The 23,034-nt window shown below is 53.0% G+C and overlaps 1 long non-coding RNA gene across 3 annotated transcripts; it reads left to right on the top strand.

The window, feature by feature from the left end:
- The first annotated feature begins 1,022 nt into the window (after positions 1-1,022).
- LOC311189352 lies at positions 1,023-12,631 on the top strand. Of its 3 annotated transcripts, none has more exons than XR_014617164.1 (5): positions 1,023-1,077; positions 8,357-8,488; positions 10,339-10,576; positions 11,352-11,448; positions 12,301-12,631. It is a non-coding gene; the product is annotated as an uncharacterized lncRNA (long non-coding RNA). The 3 variants fall into 3 exon arrangements; XR_014617165.1 differs by lacking the exon at positions 1,023-1,077 and adding an exon at positions 8,165-8,196; XR_014617166.1 differs by lacking the exons at positions 1,023-1,077; positions 8,357-8,488 and having other exon boundaries at positions 10,043-10,576.
- The last annotated feature ends 10,403 nt before the right edge of the window (positions 12,632-23,034 follow it).

Below are 23,034 nucleotides of genomic sequence, written 5' to 3'. Positions count from 1 at the left end.
CCGGGGCACTGTCAGGTCCGGGGAACCCTCGAAGGTGATGGGACTCCCTCGGGGGGGGTCAGATTTTGGGAGGAGGGGCGCACGTGGCGGGGGCACTGTTAGGTGCGGGGATTCGAAGACGGGGTGAGGTCGCCCATCCGGGCGCTGACCGAACTGGTCCCTGCTTAGCTTCCCGAACGGGGCAGCTGTGCTGTGTAGCCCCCCCCAAGCTCGCGCCCCCAAACGGGGGCCCGGAAGCCCCCCGGCGGCCATTTTTCCGTCGGAGCCTCACGGAGATGGGCGCCGCCATGCTCGGAAGCCCCCCGGCCGCCTTTTAACCGCCGGAGCCGCACGGAGATGGGCGCCGCCATGCCCGGAAGCCCCCCGGCGGCCATTTTTCCGCCGTAGCCGCACGGAGATGGGCGCCGCCATGCCCGGAAGGCCCCCCTGGCCGCCTTTTAACCGCCGAAGCCGCACGGAGATGGGCGCCGCCATGCCCGGAAGCCCCCCGGCGGCCATTTTTCCGCCGTAGCCGCACGGAGGTGGGCGCCGCCATGCCCGTAAGCCCCTCGGTCGCCATTTAACCGCCGGAGCCGTACGGAGATGGGCGCCGCCATGCCCGGAAGCCCCCCGGCGGCCATTTTTCCGCCGGAGCCGCACGGAGATGGGCGCCGCCATGCCCGGAAGCCCCCCGGCCGCCTTTTAACCGCCGAAGCCGCACGGAGATGGGCGCCGCCATGCCCGGAAGCCCCCCGGCGGCCATTTTTCCGCCGGACCCGCACGGAGATGGGCGCCGCCATGCCCGTAAGCCCCTCGGTCGCCATTTAACCGCCGGAGCCGTACGGAGATGGGCGCCGCCATGCCCGGAAGTCCTCCGGCGGCCATTTTTCCGCCGGAGCCGCACTGGAACGTATCCCGGCATGCCCCGCTCCCTTGCGGGGGAGTATATCCCGGCATGCCCCGCTCCTTTCCGGGGCAGTATATCCCGGCATGCCCCGCTCCTTTCCGGGCAGTATAACCGCGGAGCTGCCACGAGGAGCCTGCCCGTGCTTTCCGGGGCGATGAGGGGGCCCGTCGGGATGCCGGCGCTCCCTCCCGGTGAGGCTCCGGTTCCGCCGCCCGTCGCGGGGTCGGCCGGGGCCGGGCGGTCGGCGGGTCGCGGCGCGAGTGGTCGCGGCGGGCCGGGGGTCGGTGCGGGGCGCGCGGGCGGCGAGGCGCCGCGCCTTCCACCCCCCCCCAGCCGCGGCCGGCCTTCTGCCGGCGCCGGTCCGTGCCGGGACGTGTCTCCGCGGCGTCCGGCGGGGTGTCTGGGCCGGGAGGGGGGGCTCCGCGCCGCGCGGGCAGTGCGCGGAGGGGGTCGCGGCGGGGGCTCGGGGGTGCGGCCGGGCCAGAGCTCCCGTTCCCCGAGCAGCCGGCACGGGAGACACGGGGCACCGAAGGGGCCGGCGGGGCGGGGTGTGGGAAAAGCAGACGATGATTCTGCAGCTGCGAAATTGCACAGTGGAGCAAGCGACCAAGATCTGATAGCCTTGGTCGGACGAAAGTTGTGGGAGGCCTGATAGCCTTGGTCGGACGAAGGCTGTGAAGGCTGTGGGAGACCCGAAGAACGGGGCGTCTCAAAACATCATGAAGCGAGGAGCATTCCATTGTGTTGACGGTGTAACTGCAGCTGCGGTGTGAAGATAACCTTTAACCCTGAAGACATCAGTAACCTGTAAAAAGCCTTCTGACGGTTTTATATTATCCAATCAATTTAAAGCTCGCTAAGCTTGACGCACTTAGAAAATATATAAGCTGCTGTATGTGTGCAATAAACCGATCACTTGCTTACATTAAGCGGTGTCCCGTCTCTCAGTTGCGGCAAATGGTGACCCCGACGTGATTCGATCCAAAACGGACCGGACGACGTGATTCGATCCTAAGCGGACCGGAGGACGTGATTCGATCCGAAGCGGACCGGACGACTCGGCACTCCAAGGAACTGGAGAACTGCCTATCTGGCAGCCGGTCGCAACTCCCGCAGAACTACAGAGTACGCTGCTGAAAGGAAGCAGGAGCCGGCAAACAATCCCTCGGGGAAGAGAGGTGAGCTGCGGGTAATCCAGATGGGAGGGCAAGTTTCGACTCCCGTAGAAAGAGACGTATATGAACTTATGAAAGCTTTATTAGCTAAACATGATAAGACTATTTCGGGTCACGATCTTAAATGCACTTTGAAGTGGGTCCAGGTTAAAATCCCCACTGTCACTGCATCGAATATTTTTACAACGGATATATGGGACTCCGTGGGTGTTAAACTTTGGGACGGAGCCACAAAGGGTGACCCCCAGGCGCAAAAACTGCTCCCTTGGTGGAGAATTATATTTGAAACTTTAAAAGAGCAAGAGCGCTCTAATAGAGCGAATCAATCACCTGGAAAAGACTGACGGAGACGATTCCCCTGTCGCTCCTTTAGCCCCACCGGAACTCCCTCCCTCCCCCGAAACCGACCCTTCATTTGTGCCAAAGCCATCCTCAAATAAAGGGGGATTAGTAAATTACCCTCCTGAAGACGACCCCTTTGATCCTGGTCCTTCGGACCCGGAGGATGAGCCTGATTTGTTCCCCCCTGACCCGCACAACGTATGGACCAAAATCAAACGGCAAGCGTTACGGGAAGGGGACTTGGAAATGGCACAAAAAATCGTAGCACCGGTCATGTATCAAGGGCTCGGGCGCAGGGCTCAGTGGGAACCTCTGTCTTTTTCTGTGATTAAGGAATTGCGTCGCACGGCTACGGAGCACGGTTTATCTTCTCCCTACTTTGTTACTATGCTATCGTCAGTTTTGGATACTTATACTATGACACCCCATGATCTCAAAGCTCTCGCACAATTACTGTGTACACCCACGCAATACACCTTGTGGGAATCTCAATGGAGACAGGGGTTACAAACCCTCCTGACAAGCTATGTAGGACATAATGATCCTAATATGGCTGCATTAACTTTGGAGCATTTAACGGGGACGGGGCAGTACGCTGACCCCGTAACCCAAGCCAGAGAGGTCCCAAGGGAAGCTCTGAGAGCTGTACGCGAGGAAGCAAAAAAGGCACTTTTAAAGACCCCCGATACTCAAAAACCACAAAAAGCCTTTACTGCTATAATACAGGAACCTCGTGAGTCTTATATGCAATTTATAGATAGACTGAGCATGGCGTTAGAGAAACAGATTGACAACAAGGAAGCGAGAGAAATACTACTTTTAAAACTGGCTGTAGAGAATGCTAATGTGGACTGTAAACGAGTCTTACAGGCTTTACCAAACAGGAATCCTACTCTAATTGAAATGATTGAGGCATGCAATCGCATAGGGACAATGGATCATAAATTTGAGACTATGGCTGCTGCCTTTGCAGCTATGAGACCCTTCCTATTGAGAAATTGCGCGCTCTAAATGATCTAGTAGAGGAACAATTACAAAAGGGACATGTGTTACCCTCGGTCAGTCCCTGGAATTCTCCTGTTTTTGTTATCAAAAAACCAAATGGCAAGTGGCGCCTACTGCATGATCTTAGAAAAATTAATGACGCTATGGAAGATATGGGACCACTCCAACCGGGGCTCCCCTCACCAACCATGTTACCTCGGGATTGGCATCTTACAGTGATTGATTTAAAAGATTGTTTCTTTAACATACCTTTGCACCCTCAGGATGCACCCAAATTTGCCTTTTCAATTCCAAGCGTCAATGTACAAGAGCCTTTACGCCGATTCCATTGGGTAGTGCTGCCACAAGGAATGAAAAACAGTCCAACAATTTGCCAATGGTACATAGCAAAAATTTTAAGCCCAATAAGGAAGTCCATGTCTACTATTTTAATATACCATTATATGGACGACATCCTTGTAGCCGCCCTTCATGAAGAAGACATGCAGAAGGCCGTAGCCCTTGTCATTAAAGCTGTAGATGCAGCTGGATTCTGTATTGCCTCTGAAAAGGTTCAATCAATATCCCCATGGAAATATTTGGGCTGGCTAATACGATCAAAAACTATAGCACCTCAGCCACTTACCCTAAACACAAAAATTACCAATCTGAATGATGTGCAAAAACTCCTGGGAACCATAAACTGGGTTCGTCCACTATTGGGAATCACAAACTCTGATCTTGATCCTCTTTTTAAACTCCTGAAAGGAGACACTAACATTTGTGCTCCGAGAACATTAGACAAACTATCTCAGATGGCTATTGCAAAGGTGACTGAGGCTATTGAGTCTAGACAGGCACACCGTTGTGACTTAAACCTTCCTTTTTATTTAGCAATTTTAAATCCTGCACGACAGCCATACGCCCTCATTTTCCAATGGGATATTACACAAAAAGACCCATTGATAATCATTGAATGGATATTTTTATCACACCAACCCTCAAAAACTATACTTACGCAACATGAGATGTTTGCCTCTCTGATTCTTAAAGCGCGTCAACGACTACTAGCCTTGGCAGGAATTGACTTTGTACACATATATTTACCAGTGGTCAAGGCTTACCTTTCGTGGCTATACCACCGGTCAGACGTCTTTGCCATGGCCCTCGCAGACTACTCTGGACAAATCTCTTCTCACCTACCAGCTCATAAACTCTTACACCTTGACTTTCAACTGTCACAGAAACCAAAGCGAAGTGAGACACCTCTGGAAGCTTTCACAGTATTTACGGATGGGTCCGGAAAAACTCATAAGTCTGTCATTATCTGGTGGGACCAACAAACCCAAAACTGGAACTCAGACATTTCTCTAGTACCGGGCTCGCCTCAAATTGTAGAACTTGCAGCAGTTGTACGTGTTTTCCGTAAATGGTCAGAACCACTTAACATAATTACTGATTCTGCCTATGTTGCAGGAATAGTTCAACGTGCAGAAGCCGCTGTTTTGAAAGATGTTTCTAACTCTCTCTTATTTGATCTGTTTCAGGAACTTATTGCCTTGTTGGACTCTAGATTAACTCCTTATTTTATTATGCATGTCCGCTCACATACCACCTTACCAGGCTATATTGCGGAAGGAAATAGACAAGCTGACCTATTAACCCTTACTGCACAAATTCTCCCAGATCTCTTTGCTCAAGCAAGGCTTAGCCATTCTTTTTTCCACCAGAATGCCGGAGCATTAAAACGCTCCTTCAACCTCACTACACAACAGGCAACAGAAATTATTGCTACATGTCCTGATTGCCAACGAGTGTCTTTCCCATCAGTCGCGGGTGGAATTAACCCCCGAGGACTGCAAGCCTTACAGTTATGGCAAACTGATGTCACACACTATCCAGAATTTGGAAAACAAAAATATATACATGTTTCAATAGACACCTTTTCGGGAGCCTTGTATGCATCCTGTCATATGGGAGAGAAAGCTCGCGATGCTAAACGCCACTTTTTACAAGCCTTTGCCACTTTAGGCATACCCCAAAAAATAAAAACAGACAATGGACCTGCATATATTTCTGCTACTATACAAAACTTTTTCAATACCTGGGGCATTACACATATTACAGGAATACCTCATTCCCCTACCGGTCAATCTCTCATTGAGCGCTCCCACCAATCTTTAAAAAATATTTTACAAAAACAGAAAGGGGGAATGAAGCAGGCAACCCCAGGAGAAAGATTACAGAAAGCATTATATGTTTTTAATTTTTTAAATTGTTCCTTGATGGATCAAAATCCTCCTATTGTTCGACACTTTAACATGAGCCAAGAATTTACAGAATCAAAAAAGGCACCAGTTTTAATAAGAGACCTAGAAACAGGAAAAATTTTAGGCCCTTATCCGCTTGTCACTTGGGGAAGGGGTTATGCTTGTGTTTCTACAGAACGTGGTCCGCGGTGGATCCCGGCGAGGAACGTTAAACCCTTTAGAGAACCACTGACGACGACCCCAGCCGAAGAACCGGACGCGGACGTTTCACTGCCTACTTGAAAACTACTATCATGATACTCCTTTTGCTTTTGTTTGGAGCCGCAGTGAAAGCTAATCCTTTTCCCCCATTTTTCCCTAAGGTTAACATATGGGTTACACTGGCCAACCTAACAGGTCAAGATACTCTTTGTCTGGCTACTGCCTCCCCAGAAAATCCCTTTTCTACCTGTCTGGTAGGATTGCCACTTGATAATTGGACAACGCTTTACGGCCTCATTCCTTGCCCCTGGTGTCGTGTCTGCAAAAGCACTCGGCACCTTGGACAAATTGGGATGCTGGCTAACAAAGCAGACCAATGCTACTAGTAAAGCGCTTTCTGGTCTTTTGCTTGATGTAGATAGTGTACGACATGCAACTTTGCAAAATCGTGCTGCTATAGATTTTTTGCTTTTAGCTCAAGGACATGGCTGTGAGGATTTTGAAGGCATGTGTTGTATGAATCTTTCAGACCACTCGGAATCAATCCACGCCAGCATACAACAACTTAAGAACGGAGTTATGAAACTCCGAGAAGATGATAGATGGGACTGGCTAGACCAGCTATTTTCTAGCTGGGGCTTTACAGGGTGGATAAGAAGCTTAATCAAAACAATGCTATATGTAGTACTTGTTATTTTGTTGTTTTTAATACTTTTGCCCTGCTTTTTACAGTGTGTACAGACAATGATATCTAATGCTATTCACAAGGTTCTTATTGTTCAACAGAACGGGGGAGATGTGGGAAAAGCAGACGATGATTCTGCAGCTGCGAAATTGCACAGTGGAGCAAGCGACCAAGATCTGATAGCCTTGGTCGGACGAAAGTTGTGGGAGGCCTGATAGCCTTGGTCGGACGAAGGCTGTGAAGGCTGTGGGAGACCCGAAGAACGGGGCGTCTCAAAACATCATGAAGCGAGGAGCATTCCATTGTGTTGACGGTGTAACTGCAGCTGCGGTGTGAAGATAACCTTTAACCCTGAAGACATCAGTAACCTGTAAAAAGCCTTCTGACGGTTTTATATTATCCAATCAATTTAAAGCTCGCTAAGCTTGACGCACTTAGAAAATATATAAGCTGCTGTATGTGTGCAATAAACCGATCACTTGCTTACATTAAGCGGTGTCCCGTCTCTCAGTTGCGGCAGCGGGGCGCGACTGGACTCTTCCGGTCAGTCTGAGCGTGTCCGGGCCGCGGGGCTGGCAGGTTTGGGGGGATTTGGGGGTTTGCGTGGGTCTGTGTCTCTCTCTAGTTGCGGCTTGTGGGTTTTCTGTCTCGCGGGGCTCTTTTGGCAGAGGAGGGCTTAGGGCTTCTCTTGTGGCTGCTGTGGCGTTCAGTGGTTATCGGGGGTTCTTGTGGTGTCTGGGGTTTCCGGGTTTGCTGGTTTCTTCGGCTCGGTGGTTATTTTGCTCTGGTCTTTTCTTGGTTTTCTGGTTTGGGTTTCTTTTGTGGTTTTAATTGGGTTTTTGGGGGTTCCGTGGCTCGCAGGGTTTCTATAATTTTTTATGGTAAATGAAAATGGAGCACAGGTTCTGCTCTGCCTTTTGTTTCCTTGTCAGCCTTTGTTGCCCTTGTGAAATGTCCAAGCCCATTGGAGACATTACTGTTTGGCTTGCTATTTGAGCTTTCTTCTTGGATACCTTGTACCCATTAAGTCCCCAAAAGTTTAAGAGTTGGGTGGTTACCCATCCAGAACCTGTTGTCCTTCTTGTGAGTCTTGGTCCTTCCCAGCCCTCCACTGACCCCTGCCCTTTCTTACTACTCCTCTGATTTTTTTTTTTTTTTCCCCTTGCCTGTACTTCTCTATTCTACTGTCCTGCTCCCTTTTCTTCTCTCCCTTTCTCTTTCTTCATCTCCCTCTCCCTTTTCTTTTTCTCTCTGTGCTTTTTTCCTGCTTTCTCTTCCTCCTTTTTTCGTCTTCCATCTCTGTCCTGCAGGCCACTGCAGTTACTTTCCTTTTCCATCTCTTTGTCGTGATCTGCACCTGTCTTGTTTTCTCCAACAATTTCTCTAGCCTGTTGTCTGGTGTTCTTTTTTTTTTTTTTCATTCTATATCTCACTGTCCCAGGCAGCAAGCTGGCCCTTGAATATGCTTTATTCTCCATAAATGCAGGTGCTGTTGGCAGCAGTTCATGAAACGAGGGGCATCTCCAGCAGATCCTGTAGAAGACAGAGTTGCTGCCTGAGGAGAGCACGCCTCAAAGTGTGCATCGTCAGATTTGCGCTCGCTAGAGAGTATGGGACGAAGCTGGCATTGGCGTCCTGTCCAGCCAGTGTCAGGTGACACCCACTTTGCTGCGCACTGGTTACAGGAGGATCTAGAGTAATACAGATGTACTTCTCAGCGAAGGCAGCGAAGCAACACTTTCCTTTCAAACGGAAAGAGGCTGGTAAGGAAAGCGCAGTTTGTCTCTGACTGTCTCTATTCCCTTTGTCTCAGGGAGGCTGAATGAAAATGATGACTTCTTGACTGTGTTATCACACTGGGTGAGTAGGTGTGACATGCTGGAGCTGGATACTGAAGTTGAGTACGTGGTGGAATCGATGGATCTGTGTTTTCTGCATGGAGAAGGTAACCTGTCATTCGTTTATTTTTCTTAAAATGAAGCAAAGGACTAGGGAAGGTGGGTTCTTCTTCACAGCGCAGATTTTGATGACATTGTTGGAGTAGAAATCCATCCAAGGGTGGTCCTAAAGTTGGCAACATCAGTAGCATAACAAGAGAGTCTCATGGTTCCGCTGTAAAGTGGAAGTACAGAAAGCTGTTCAGCTCGCAGAGTGCAGGCCTGTGTGACCTGGGAATCTACTGATGGACTCTGCCTTATGAGGTGAGATATTTTCGATCGAGCAGGGGGAGTCATCGTGACTTAACAATGTGGTAGCTACACTTGTGATGGGCTCCTGCAGTTTTATCAGCTATCGGACCCCGGAAGGCCTTCATCCTCCCTCCGTCTCTAGGATGAAAAGGCAAAACATGCCATATTGTGAGGATGATTGAGTACAATTTTCTGCCGCTCCATAAATAACTTTGATACTTAGTATATGTTAGGAGTGCTTGTGGGAGCTTCAGCCTCTTCTCGAAGCAGTCCCGTCTGTCTAAAGCGCGTGCTTTTAAAAACATCTGTGTGTTACATACATTAGGAACTAAAACTGCAGCTTGATTTTCCTCCTCTAGGGCTGATTTTTCATAATTGCTTCACCCCGGTAACAGAAACGGATAGGCCCTGTTTCGTCAGGGTCAGTCCTGACCTCGTTTAAATGCTGCTGCAAAGCTTCAGTGTTTCAGTTTGCAAGCTGTAAAAATACTTTGTTAAAGATAAGAGTGCTTCTTGGAACTTAAGTGGTAGAACCACCTTCTCAATGGTAGCTTTTGCTGGCTTGCTTTTGTGCAATGTACATCTTTGCCATTGTGATTTAGCGTGCCTGATTGGTTTAGCATACAGACATTGGCACCCGCTGAGTTGATAAACAGGTCTTTCTCACTGTGCCATTTTTCCACTTCCTTTAATTGTATCTTTTTCAGTCTGTAACCACAGTTAATGTCTTTTTTTTTAAAAAAAAGCACACTACAGCAGCTTGCTTTGTTCATGTGTTCAAAAGATGTTTGTGGTTGCTTTTCCCCCAGTTGTTGCTTGGTTTTTTTTCCTCTTTAAATGCTTTCTGAAAGGTAGAACTGCATTTCCTTGTAGGGTGCACTTAGACTTTTTCCATGTTATCGGAGTTGTAAGAACATGTCAGTTTCAACACAGAAAAAAGGTCCAGCTTTTGCCACGAGGCTTTTGCCATTAGGGTTTAGCCTAATGTTGCCGAGGAAGCTTTCTTTCTGCTTCCCTCTAAGCCTTACTGTAAAAAAGAAAAAAAGCTGTCATGGGAAAGCCGGTTAAATCGGGCTCGGACCCCAGATTGTCACCGGTTTAATGCAATGAAAGTGTCCTGACTGGACTGAAGCACCCTAAAACACTTTGCGTGCTGCAGCATAAGAATGCAGATGGCTTATCACGCAGTAACTTGGGGATCAGCACCGTTTGCTGCCACTGGCAGAGGCTTTTTTCTTATTCCTTCTGACTGACACGGCCATAGGAGGTGCCTGTTTTGTGGCAGTAGTGCAGCAGCACCATCTCTCGACCCTGCTGCCTCAGACATTGCTTAGCCTCACTGCATTTTGTTTCCTGGTTTTGCTCGGCAGGACAAGTCCTGTTTGGCTGTAATTGCAGGGTTAGAGTGTAATATGAGGAAAGGAGGGTGTTGGCTTAGGAATTTCTGTTCCGCTTGCCACAGTTTTGCCACCAGTATTGCAGTTGGCGAGGTGGCTGTCGGGCGTGGGAATCGCGGGGGTGAGTCTCAGTGTGGGGACAGGTTTGTTGCTGACGCTTCAGCTGTTGGGGTTTTTGAGTTGCTGATGTGTGTTTTCTCATTCTACAGAACCACCTTCATGTTGCGTTCCAGGGAGTGTACTGTGGATGTACAGGAAAGATCTTTCCTGGTGAGACTGTCTATAACCACCGAAGATGTTCGCCAGCTCTGCGCTGAGAAGTTCGAGGTGGACAAGCCGGCAGAGTGCAGCCCGTTTCTTGTTGTCGACGACACCTGGCAGCAGCTGACGGAGCATACCTGCCCTCGGGAAATGAAGGCTGAGTTGCACAGCTGTCCCCAACCCCAGGTCTTCCACTTTGTCTACAAATGTGTTAACAGAGATCTGTGTGGTGCCATTTGTCACAATGATGACTCCACGTTTTAAAAGCAGCAGCTCGTCGTTGGATTTCTGTTCCTCTTGTTAACGGCTGAAAACATCTTTGTTGGCTGGCATTCCTTAGGAGCCGAGACTGGTCTTAAACCAGGATTGCCCAGTAAAAATCCCTTAGCCACATCAGGCATAGCTTAGAAAACGCCATGTAAATCGTGCCCAGGGCCGGTTATGCAGACTATTCCACCAGCGTGTTTGAGCGAACAGCCACAAGACTCTGCTGCAGCATATCATATCGTGGCCCTCGGCAGGTTGTCTGCTGTGGTGTGCAAATGTCTTATTTTTTTTGCACCTGGCCTCTAGCCACATGTCATTTTGATTTATATATGTGTATGCTAGACAAGCATTGCAGTAAACTGGCTGGTGTTAGCTTGGGTTCGACTTGTCCCATTCAGGGCATCAGTTAACTCAGAATTACCTGGATGATTGATTGCATTCTTTCCTGTTTTTTTTTTTTGTTTGTTTGTTTGTTTGTTTTTAATTACAGAAAATTGTGGGGGTTTATTATAGACATCTTGCAGCAGTTGCAGGTAGACTGTCAGGGTCGTCTTCTAAAAATATTTTTTCAGCTGTAAAGAATTCAGTAATTATGCATGTGATTTTAACATTCAATATACAAGAATAAGTCTCTTTCGGGTTTTGGCGTATTGCATTTAAGGTCTCTATGGTTTCTCCTCTTTTCCTGTTACAGGTGAGTTCTTGGGAGCTTGTGGTACCTGTAAGAAGGTCGTAGTATTGGCGCTGGTGATTTCATTGCCTTTATCTGAACTGGATGTACTGTTACCTGGGTTAGTGTTTCTATCCATTGGTTTAGACAGCCTTGTGGGTAGGAAGAGGAAGTTGAAAGAAAAGGATGTAGAGAAGGGGCAGAGAAAGAACGCAGAGAACCGAGTTTAGGATTAAAATGTGTTAGTCTGTCTGCTGGTGCAGGCTCCTCTCAGAAAATGAGCCAAGGAGGTTGGTAAGGTGTTTGTAGTTTTACTGATTTTTTTTTTTTTTTTTTCCTGGTTTTTGTGGCTATAGGGGTTGGGTGGGTTGGTTTTTTTACAGGCTCTGGGATTTGTGGGGTTAGTGTGGGCTTGTGAGGTTTTTCTGTTGGTTTGTTTTTTTTAACTGGGGTTCTAAGGGGGGGTTTTGGTTCTCTGCCTTTTGAAGGCTTTGGGGTTCTGTGGGTTGCGGGTTTGGGGGAGGGCTAGGGGCTTCTGTGGTGTTTTGAGTTCCCGCAGCTTTTCTTGTGGGGTCTGGGGTTTGTGTGTGTCTTTAATGGGGGTTTGTGGCTTCTTTGGTTTTTGGGCTTTGTGGGGGTTTCTAGTTTGTGGGAATTCTTTGGGTATTTTGGTTTGGTTTTTCTTAGGCTGAGAGGCTTTAGGAGGAAAGCCTGTTCTGAGCGTGGTGTTCTCCTTGTAACAGAAGCAGGGTCTCACTGTGGCATGCCAGCTGTCGTGGCTAACAAGGGAGCTTTTTTGTTTTGTGTTGTTATAAATATTACAAGAGTTCCACTTTGTAAAATGCTTTTGTGATGAGTTCAGGCTACGTCTTGCATCCATTGAAAGCAGTATTTACTGGGGCCGAGTCTTCCTGTTTGGAGCTGAGGAAGGAAGTATGGATTGAATAACAATGTATTGGTTTTTGACCTGCAGATGGTGGAAGAAAGTGAGGAAAGACTAACAGAAGAGCAGATTGAGTCACTTCTCCAGGCAGTCACCAGTCTTCTTCCAGGGGATCCAGAAGAACAGCCAAGAGACTTGGCAATGTTGGCTGAAGACGAAGGTGACCAAACCTTGGAGGCATCTCAGCCCAAAGCTGGCAACGGTTTCGACAGAGGAGAATCGGCTAACAATTTTCTGGGTTATACTTGGCAGCAGTTTACTGTTGTATTGGACATTGTTGTAAAATGCCTTAGAATTTTTATTATTCAGAGGTGATGAGGGAACCAGTTGTTTCCAAGAAAGCGTGGCCAAGGCCACTGTTGTTGTGGCATCTTTCCATCGATGGGGCTGGCAGCAGCTGAGTCAGGGCGGTTGGCTCTTTTTGGGGGACTATGGGGTCTTTACAGGGTCTCTTTTTGGTGGGGTCTAGGGCTTTTGGGGGGGGTTCTCTAAGGGGGGGTGTGGGGTTCTTTGAGGGGATCTTTATGGGGTCTCATTTTGGGGGGGATGTGAGGGGCTTGGGGGCGTCTTTAAGGAGTCTCAGGTTTTTTGGGGGGTGGTTAGGGTTCTTTATGGGGTCTGTTTGGGGGGTCTGGGTTTTTTGGGGGGGCTCTTTGTGGGCTTTGGGGAGTTGGGGGGCCCTAAGGGCCTTTTTAGGGGATCGTGGGGGGGCTCTTTGGGGGGGGGGGGGTGTCTCTGAGGGGTTCTGGGGGGGTCTCTCTAGGGTCTATTTTTGGGGTGTTGGGGGTTCCTTCGGGGGTCTTCTAGGGGGTCAGGGGCCATGGTGGGGTTCGAGGGCTCTCAGAGGGGTCGCAGTAGGGTTGGGAGGGGGGTTGAATTCGCTGGAGGAGATGGGGGGTTGTTAATGAGCGCAGGTCAGCGGCAGACGGGTAATTAGTGGGGCAGGGGGAGCCGAAAAGGGCCGAGCAGAGGCGGAGAGATACGAGCAGAGGCGGAGAGATACGAGCACTGGCGGAAAGGCCCGAGCACTGGTGGAAAGGCCCGAGCGGGGATTCGAACACGGGGGTCCTCGGTGCTGCCGCCTTGCGGACACGCAGCGGTACTGCGCCCGGGTGGCGCAGCGCACGGAAGCCGCCGCGTTCTGCTGCCTCCGTGCACACTCGCCGCGTTCCTGCGCGGGTGCGCGCAGAGCCCGCTGCGTGCGGACTGCGGCCGGGCGGCGCAGCGCGAGCGGCAGGGCGCTTTAACGAGGGACGCCGCCATTGCGGGGCGGCCGCTCCCTCCCGGTGAGGGGGGGGTTCCGCCGCCCGTCGCGGGGTCGGCCGGGGCACTGTCAGGTCCGGGGAACCACCGAAGGCGATGGGACTCCCTCGGGGGGGCAGATTTTGGGAGGGGGCGCGCGGGTGGGGGGGGGGTCACTGTCATGTGCGGGGATTCGAAGACGGGGTGAGGTCGCCCATCCGGGCGCTGACCGAGCTGGTACCTGCTTAGCTTCCCGGACGGGGAAGCTGTGAGGTCACCGGACGCTCCCTCCCGGAGAGGCGCCGGTACCCGCCCCCCCCCCTCGCGGGATCGCTCGGTGCTGCCGCCTTGCGGACACGCAGCGGTACTGCGCCCGGGTGGCGCAGCGCACGGAAGCCGCAGCGTTCCGAAAGTTCCCTCCCGGTGAGGCGGGGTTTCCTTCGCCCGTCGCGGGGTCGGCCGGGGCACTGTCAGGTCCGGGGAACCCTCGAAGGTGATGGGACTCCCTCGGGGGGGGTCAGATTTTGGGAGGAGGGGCGCACGTGGCGGGGGCACTGTTAGGTGCGGGGATTCGAAGACGGGGTGAGGTCGCCCATCCGGGCGCTGACCGAACTGGTCCCTGCTTAGCTTCCCGAACGGGGCGGCTGTGCTGTGTAGCCCCCCCCAAGCTCGCGCCCCCAAACGGGGGCCCGGAAGCCCCCCGGCGGCCATTTTTCCGTCGGAGCCGCACGGAGATGGGCGCCGCCATGCTCGGAAGCCCCCCGGCCGCCTTTTAACCGCCGGAGCCGCACGGAGATGGGCGCCGCCATGCCCGGAAGCCCCCCGGCGGCCATTTTTCCGCCGTAGCCGCACGGAGATGGGCGCCGCCATGCCCGGAAGGCCCCCCTGGCCGCCTTTTAACCGCCGAAGCCGCACGGAGATGGGCGCCGCCATGCCCGGAAGCCCCCCGGCGGCCATTTTTCCGCCGTAGCCGCACGGAGAAGGGCGCCGCCATGCCCGTAAGCCCCTCGGTCGCCATTTAACCGCCGGAGCCGTACGGAGATGGGCGCCGCCATGCCCGGAAGCCCCCCGGCGGCCATTTTTCCGCCGTAGCCGCACGGAGAAGGGCGCCGCCATGCCCGTAAGCCCCTCGGTCGCCATTTAACCTCCGGAGCCGTACGGAGATGGGCGCCGCCATGCCCGGAAGCCCCCCGGCGGCCATTTTTCCGCCGGAGCCGCACGGAGTTGGGCGCCGGAATGCCCGGAAGCACCCCGTCGGCCATTTTTCCGCCGGAGCCGCACGGAGATGGGCTCCGCCATGCCCGGAAGCCCCCCGGTGGTTATTTTTCCGCTGGACCCGCACGGAGATGGGCGCCGCCATGCCCGGAAGCCCCCCGGCGGCCATTTTTCCGCCGGAGCCGCACGGAGATGGGCTCCGCCATGCCCGGAAGCCCCCCGGTGGTTATTTTTCCGCTGGACCCGCACGGAGATGGGCGCCGCCATGCCCGGAAGCCCCCCGGCGGCCATTTTTCCGCCGGAGCCGCACGGAGATGGGCTCCGCCATGCCCGGAAGCCCCCCGGTGGTTATTTTTCCGCTGGACCCGCACGGAGATGGGCGCCGCCATGCCCGGAAGCCCCCCGGCGGCCATTTTTCCGCCGGAGCCCCACGGAGATGGGCGCCGCCATGCCCGGAAGCCTCCCGGCGGCCATTTAACCGCCGCAGCCGCACGGAGGAGGGCGCCTCCATGGCCGGAAGCCCCCCGGCGTCCATTAAATCGCGGTAGCCGCACGGAGATGGGCGCCGCCATGCCCGGAAGCACCCCGGCGGCCATTTTTCCGCCGGAGCCGCACGGAGATGGGCGCCGCCATGCCCGGAAGCCCCCCGGCGGCCATTTTTTCCGCCGGAGCCGCACGGAGATGGGCGCCGCCATGCCCGGAAGCCCCCCGGCGGCCATTTAAACGCCGGATCCGCACGGAGATGGGCGCCGCCATGCCCGGAAGCCCCCCGGCGGCCATTTAAACGCCGGATCCGCACGGAGATGGGCGCCGCCATGCCCGGAAGCTCCCCGGCGGCCATTTAAACGCCGGATCCGCACGGAGATGGGCGCCGCCATGCCCGGAAGCCCCCCGGCGGCCATTTAAACGCCGGATCCGCACGGAGATGGGCGCCGCCATGCCCGGAAGCTCCCCGGCGGCCATTTAAACGCCGGATCCGCACGGAGATGGGCGCCGCCATGCCCGGAAGCCCCCCGGCGGACATTTTTCCGCCGGAGCCGCACGGAGATGGGCGCCGCCATGCCCGGAAGCCCCCCGGCGGCCATTTAATCGCAGCAGCCGCACGGAGATGGGCGCCGCCATGCCCGGAAGCCCCCCGGCGGACATTTAACCGCCGCAGACGCACGGAAATGTGCGCCGCCATGCCCGGAAGCACCCCGGCGGCCATTTTTCCGCCGGAGCCGCACGGAGATGGGCGCCGCCATGCCCGGAAATCCCCCGGCGGCCATTGAACCGCCGCACCCGCACGGAGATGGGCGCCGCCATGCCCGGAAGCCCCCGGCGGCCATTTTTCCGCCGGAGCCGCACGGAGGTGGGCGCCGCCATGCCTGGAAGCCCCCCGGCGGCCATGTTTCCGCCGGAGCCGCACGGAGATGGGCGCCGCCATGCCCGGAAGCCCCCCGGCGGCCATTTAAACGCCGGAGCCGCACGGACATGGGCGCCGCCATGCCCGGAAGCCCCCCGGCGGCCATTTAAACGCCGGAGCCGCACGGACATGGGCGCCGCCATGCCCGGAATCCTCCCGGCGGCCATTTTTCCGCCGGAGCCGCACGGAGATGGGCGCCGCCATGCCCGGAAGCCCCCCGGCGGTCATTTTTCCGCCGGCGCCGCACAGAGGTGGGCGCCGGAATGCCCGGAAGCCCCCCGTCGGCCATTTTTCCGCCGGAGCCGCAAGGAGATGGGCCCCGCCATGCCCGGAAACCTCCCGGTGGTTATTTTTCCGCCGGACCCGCACGGAGATGGGCGCCGCCATGCCCGGAAGCCCCCCGGCGGACATTTAATCGCCGGAGCCGCACGGAGATGGGCGCCGCCATGCCCGGAAGCCCCCCGCCGGCCATTTAAACGCCGGATCCGCACGGAGATGGGCGCCGCCATGCCCGGAAGCCCCCCGGCGGCCATTTTTCCGCCGGAGCCGCACGGAGATGGGCGCCGCCATGCCCGGAAGACCCCGGGCGGCCATTTTTTCGCCGGAGCCGCACGGAGAAGGGCGCCGGCATGCCCGGAAGCCCCCCGGCGGCCATTTTTCCGTCGCAGCCGCACGGACATGGGCGCCGCCGTGCCCGGAAGCCCCCCGGCGGCCATTTTTCCGCCGGAGCCGCACGGAGATGGGCGCCGCCATGCCCGGAAGCCCCCCGGCGGTCATTTTTCCGCCGGAGCCGCACAGAGGTGGGCGCCGGAATGCCCGGAAGCCCCCCGTCGGCCATTTTTCCGCCGGAGCCGCAAGGAGATGGGCCCCGCCATGCCCGGAAACCTCCCGGTGGTTATTTTTCCGCCGGACCCGCACGGAGATGGGCGCCGCCATGCCCGGAAGCCCCCCGGCGGCCATTTAACCGCCGCAGCCGCACGGAGATGGGCGCCGCCATGCCCGGAAGCCCCCCGGCGGCCATTTAACCGCCGCAGCCGCACGGAGGAGGGCGCCGCCATGCCCGGAAGCCCCCGGGCGTCCATTAAATCGCGGTAGCCGCACGGAGATGGGCGCCGCCATGCCCGGAAGCCCCCCGGCGGACATTTAACCGCCGCAGACGCACGGAAATGTGCGCCGCCATGCCCGGAAGCCCCCCGGCGGCCATTTTTTCCGCCGGAGCCGCACGGAGATGGGCGCCGTCATGCCCGGAAGCCTCTCGGCGGCATTTAACCGCCGCACCCGCACGGAGATGGGCGCCGCCGTGCCCGGAAGCCCCCCGGTGGTTATTTTTCCGCCGGACACGCACGGAGAAGGGCGCCGCCATGCCCGGAAGCCCCCCGGCGGCCATTTAAACGCCGGAGCCGCACGGAGAATGGCGCCGGCATGCCCGGAACCCCCCCGGCGGCTATTTTTCCGTCTCAGCCGCACGGAGATGGGCGCCGCCATGCCCGGAAGCCCCCCGGCGGCCATTTAATCGCAGCAGCCGCACGGAGATGGGCGCCGCCATGCCCGGAAGTTCTCCGATGCCCATTTTACCGCCGGAACACCATCGAGAGTTTACTCTCTATTCCGGGAAGTCCTCCGACAGCCATTTTACCCCCGAAGTACCACAGACAACTTCATCTTTATGCTCGGAAGATGTCTGACGGCCATTTTACTGGAGAGATATCGTAGGGTTTTATGTTGTCTTACCAGCTTCTTTTTCCCAGTCATCAATTGCTCCCTCTCTGCTCTTTAGTATGTCATAGTTGTTTTGTGTGTGTGCTCGGGGACGAGGTTGAGTTGGGAGAGGTTGATTTTTTTTTTTTTAGGTGAGTTGAGGGTTTGTATGGAGTTTTTTTGTTGTTTGTGAGTTTTTTTGGGGTTTGTGTGTTTATTTGCGTCTAGGGTTTGTGTAAATTTTTTGGGTTTTTTTTTTAAATTGGTTTTTGGTATTTGCGTTGGTGGATTGTGTGTGCTTGTGGGGTTTGGCAGTTTGTAGGGTGTCCTGGTTCAGCCCCAGGCAGCAGCTGATCTCCACATGCCGCTCGCTCCCCCCTACCACAGCAGGAATGACAGAATTACTCGGTTGGGAAAGACTTTTGAGATCATGGAGTCCAACCATACCTGTCCTCTACTAAACCAGGAGAAACACACAAAGGCGTCACGGGCTGGGATAAGGCGAATTTACGGACACGGCACAGTGAGGGGAGCAACAACAGAGTCTGTGACCAAAAACATAGACAAACATAGAAAACATATCAGCCTCTGATAACTTAGAGTACTTCATGGATGCTGGACCACACACAGACTGTGTCAGCACCACACAGCCCCACTCCTCCTTGACCTGCCCCTTTTATGGGTGGTGTAGTGTCACGTGGTATGGAAAGCAGTCTGGGCCACCTCAGGTCAACTGTGCTGGCTCCTTGTGAAACTTAACTCTGTCCTGGCTGGAACCAGGACAGGGTTTACTTTGGTTGTGGCTATTTTTGCTTACTTGTTTTGTTCATCTCTCTCTGACTGACTGTCCCTATTTTTTAATTCCTTCCTCTACCTGTCTAAGACAGTATGGACTTTTTCCTGCCTCTCTTCCTATCTGCCTGCTGCTTCTTTCTCCGTATCTGACAAGCTCCCTGGCTCCATCTTTCTCTGGCCGTCCCCTTCCCCATGTCCTGCTTTCTTGCTACAGCCCAGCTATCACACTGGCACCACTTTTCTAACATTCTGTACTCTAGTGTTCTGCTCCTCAATTGTTGGTAGCGTCTTCCACCTTGGCATAGCAGCCCATATCTCCAGCAGCCTGCTAGGCCAGCTGTCCGTTTCCCACTGGACTGCGGAGCACAGCTCTGGGAACGAGTGCTGAGGTACCTTGGAGTGGCCTCTGGAACAAAGTGACTCCCAGGACTGGTTCCATGCTGAATAAACACCTGCAGCCTTTGACCTCCTGGCTGCATCTGCTTGTCCTTTGTCCTGGGGAAAGGGCTTTGAGGGAGGCCAGGGGATGAGCTGTTGAGGATCAGGCAGTGCCACTGGCCCCATCTGCCCTGCCCCCATCTCTTTCCCATGCTGCTGTGATTTTCTTTGCTTCCCTTTACATTTTCTCTTCTCTCTTTTCTTCTGCCCTGCTTCCTCTTTCTCTATCCCTCTTGTACTCATTCTCCCTTTTATTTTAACCTTTATGCTTTTGCCCTGCTTTCTCTCAGCATTTTTTCCTCATCCTCTATCTCGGTCCTGTAGCTGCTCATTGTTTCTTCTTTTTCCATTTCTTTGCCCTGAACTGCATCAATCTATCTTCTTTTTTCTTTTTCTCTTTCTCACCTTTCCATATCCCCCTGCCTCCCCCTGCACCCCTCTCCTATCCCCCTATCCCCCACCACTCCTACCACCCTTTTTTTTTAACTTGTTCTTTTCCTCTCTATACCTGTACATGCCACTCCATGTCCTGGCTTTTTATCTCTCTCTCCCCCCCGCCCTCAATTTCTCTTTTCATTTTTATCTTTATCCTTCTCTCTGCAGTTTGGTGTCATTTTCATTCTGCATCTCACTGGTCTTCTCTCTTACTCTCTCTGAGCCTTTGTCCTGCTTTCTGTTCCTGTTTCTGTTTTTTCCTCTCCTGTTCCATCTTTCTGTCATTTTTCACTGGCACTTTCATTGGCTCTCTCCCAGCATCCTCCTCTGAGTCCACCTGTTTTTTGTATTGTCCCACTTTTTATCTACCTGTCCCTCACATGTTTTCTGCGCCCTTTTTTGTGTCTTTCTGTCTTTCCTTGTCCCTCTGGCCTTCTGCCAGTGATGGTGATGTGTTTTTTTTCCTCATCCTCCCCCCCCCCCCCACCCCCCCCCCCACCCCCCCCCTTTGTCCATCTCTCTGCCTCGGTCCTGTTACTGTCCTGCTCTCTCTCCATCTCTAATATTTCATTCTAATGCCTTTCCTGTCCATTTTCTTTTCTTCCCTAACTTTATGTCTGTACATTTCCACCCCACTGGCTGTCCTATCATTTGTTGCTATATCCTCCTGCCCAGTTCACTGTCCCATTATTCCCTCCTGTCCTGCTTCCTGGTCTATTTTTCTTCTACCACAGTTCATCACTGTTTTTTCCCTTCCATTTCTTTGGTTTGATTTGTCTCTCTCTTCTCCGCCCAGCACCGCCTCCCTGCCCCACCTCCTTCTGACTTGTTCTGTACTTTTCTCTTCTTCCCGCCTTTTTTCTTTCTTTTCTTTTTAATCTATGTGTTCTGCTCCCTTCTTGTCATTTCCTTTCCCTCATTTCTGCTCTCTGACCGTGTTTTTCTTTTGCCACATCCCTGCAGGTCTCCTCATGCCTTTTGAATTATTTTCCATCTTGTTGTCCTTTCTCCTGTACCTCTTTATGTGTTCCTTAATAATGCTCATTTTTTTTTCTCCTGCTGTTCCTCTGTTTTGTTCCCCGTTGCTGTATTTTCATTCTCTGTGTCTGCTGCTCCAGTAACAGCTGACAAGTTGTCCTCAAGGAAGGGTTACTGTACAGACACCAAGCCCCAGAGCAGACTCACTTCTGGGCTTTACACACACTAATCAATAACCACTTGCTGTCCTTTTTGCACTCATGGCTGTGTTTGTAGTCCTTTGTGCTTGCAAGTAGCTGTCACAGAGTCAGGTTACACAGTGAGTATAAGGGCCACTGCTGCAGCTGTGGGCTGGTGCCAGAGGAGCCTGGCAGGGGGTGGGTGGGCAGTGAGGGTGATGAAGAAGGCCCCTCTCTGTAAAAGGGCTACAGTTGTCATTAGCATCGATTGGGGAAACAGTGGCATCTCAAAATGCTCTGGCAGAAGATGGGATTGTTGTCTGAGGAGAGATACAGTCCTCTCTATGGATGAATTGCTTGTTCTTTCCCTCTCTTGTTTGCAGCATCTCATTTTTTGTGTCCTCATTTGTCATTCTTTCATCTGGGATAGAGTTAGTTTTCTTTCTAGCAGATGGTATAGTGTGATGTTTTGTATTTAGGATAAGAACAATGGTGATATATCACTAGTATTTTAGTTCTTGCCAAGCAGTCAAGGGTTCCTGAGTGTCTCATAGCAGCTAGCTGACAAGAAGGTTAGGGGCACCTGAGAAGTCAGAAATGGACAGGGCCAGGACAGCTGCCTGGAACTGGCCAAAGGGATAATCCAAGTGTATGATATCATACTCTGAGTATAACTGAGGGGGGCAGGCAACTCAGGAGCATTGGCTCTGGCTGGTGAACAGTTGTGCTGTGTATTGCTTGTACATTCTTTTATTATTACTATTGTCTTTAATTTTTTTCCTATTAAACTGTTTCTATCTCAAGCCATGAGTTTTATGCTTTTCTTTTTGATTAGCTTCCCCCCCCCCCCCCTCACTGGAGAGGAGTAAACCAGCAAATGGCTGTGTAGTTAACTCTCTACCAGGTTAAATCCATCTCTCATTAGCCACATCCTGCTTTCATCTCCTTGTCTCACAACTCTTTTCTACATCCTGCTATCCTTCCTCCTGCTTTTCATTTTTCTCTCTCTGTCTTCTGCTGTATTTGGGTGCCGAGCCTTGTATCCAACTCACTACCAGGATTTGTTATGTGCACTAAGGAGTAAAATTTTCCTGTCACTTCTGGATGTGTTTGCAGCCCTCGGATGCAGAGCCTGTGGCTGTGGACAGGTGCAGGGATGATGTGCTGGATGATGTGCTGTGTGGCTACAGCTGGGGCAGCCCCAGGCATGGCCAATGAGGCTGAGGGAGGGGCCAGCCCTGGTCCATGAAGGGGCTCCAGCTGTACAAATAAAACCTATTTACATACCAAGTTGCAGCATCAATATGACAGATGCAGTAAAAGTGGCAATTATTGGTTTCAGTAAGAGTCCCTTTCTCCATTCAGCACTTTGCAATCCATCAATTTAAGTCAGAAAACCCATTCCTGCCTTTGAATCTTCTGCAGACAGGACTCTCCCCTTTCCCAGGGGACTGTGGAAAGGGTGGTGGGTGGGGCCAGGGGTATATGAGCAGCTGGCCTTGGCCTAGGCTGCTTACTTTCCTGAAGGTTTTCTTTGGGGTTAGTGCTCTCTCTGTCTTTTGGCAGATGGAGCTTTGTAGTTGGCTTGGCTTTTTAGGAACGTGTATCTGCGATGGCTTGGCTGTTTGGGGAGATATATCTGAGGTAAGAACTTCAGGTTAAGCAGCATGTATATAATGGAAAGCATCTTTGTGTGTAGTTTTGAGTGTTTATGTTTTCAGGGGATTGTAAAGTGACTTTTTTATTATTATTTTTGCTTTGTTCTGTATGCTGTAAGCTGTGAGTATTGTTTCTAACAGGCCTAATGATGAGATTTTTCTAGTTGGGATTAGGGCGAGCATCTTGTCCACGTACTGAGTTTTAGTCTTTTCCTATAAAGTAATGGGTATCAAAGGTGTAGTATCTTCTGGGTTTCAGGACAGCTCATGGCTTTCCTGGATGTTCCCAGAGTCACAGGGTTTTGTGACTTTTCTTGTGGGGTCTGAGGTTTGTGGGTGTTTCTAAATGGGTTTTGTAGCTTCTTTGGGTTTTGGGCTTTGTGGGGGTTCTTTGGGTATTTTAGTCTGTTCATTTTTCCTGTTGCCAGCTTTTAACTGGTGGAGAGAAGCATCAAGATGGTGAAGGTCTCTTGCTAGTGTTAGAAGCTGGTAGGGAGTTGCTTTTTCTGCTGCCGTGCAGATCTCTACCTGCCTCCTGCCCATTCCTTTTTCTTTTTTTCCCCAACATGGAGAAAGGAGACTGAGGAGGGAGACCTCCTCATATTCTATGGCTTCCTTATGGGGGGAGGCACTGGTTTCTCTTTGGTGACTAGTGACTGAACCTGAGGGAATGTTGTGAAGCTGCAACAGGGGTTGTTTAGGTTGGATATTAGGAAGAGGC

This window comes from Gallinula chloropus, assembly GCF_964237585.1.
Source record: "Gallinula chloropus genome assembly, chromosome: 3".
NCBI lineage: Eukaryota > Metazoa > Chordata > Aves > Gruiformes > Rallidae > Gallinula > Gallinula chloropus.
The sequence above is the reverse complement of the archived record's forward strand: the minus strand, read 5'-3'. Positions and strand labels throughout refer to the sequence as shown.